The sequence below is a fragment of the Triticum dicoccoides genome, chromosome 4B (genome assembly GCF_002162155.2).
Source record: "Triticum dicoccoides isolate Atlit2015 ecotype Zavitan chromosome 4B, WEW_v2.0, whole genome shotgun sequence".
Taxonomy (NCBI): Eukaryota; Viridiplantae; Streptophyta; class Magnoliopsida; order Poales; family Poaceae; genus Triticum; species Triticum dicoccoides.
In genome coordinates this window covers 112,167,957-112,168,576 of record NC_041387.1, presented here as the reverse complement: position 1 = coordinate 112,168,576, position 620 = coordinate 112,167,957, and positions in this window count along the sequence as shown.

Here is a 620-nt window from a genome sequence, read left to right as displayed (position 1 = left end):
GGGAGCCCCTAGAACACACATCAATTGTTCCAAGCCGTGTGCGGCACCCCCCTCCACAGTTTACGCCTCCGGTCATATTCTCGCGATGCTTAGGCGAAGCCCTACGCGGATTGCATCACCATCACCGTCACCACGCCGTCATGCTGACGGAACTCATCTACACTCTGCTGGATTAAGAGCTCCAGGGACGTCATCGCACTGAACGTGTGCAGAACTCAAAGGTGTCGTACGTTCGGTACTCGATCGGTCGGAACGAGAAGACGTTCGACTACATCAACCGCGTAGCAAACACTTCCGCTTTTGGTCTACGAGGGTACATAGACACACTCTCCCCCTCTTGTTGCTATGCATCTCCTAGATAGATCTTGCGTGAGCGTAGGATTTTTTTTGAAAATGCATGCTACGTTTCCCAACGGTGGCATCCGAGCCAGGTCTATGCGTAGATGATATGCACGAGTAGAACACAAAGATTTGTGGGCGGTGATCGTCATACTTCTTACCACCAATGTCTTATTTTGATTCGGCGGTGTTGTTGGATGAAGCGGCCCGGACCAGCCTTACATGACCACGTCCATGAGACCGGTTCCACCGACATACATGCAACTAGTTTTGCATAAAGG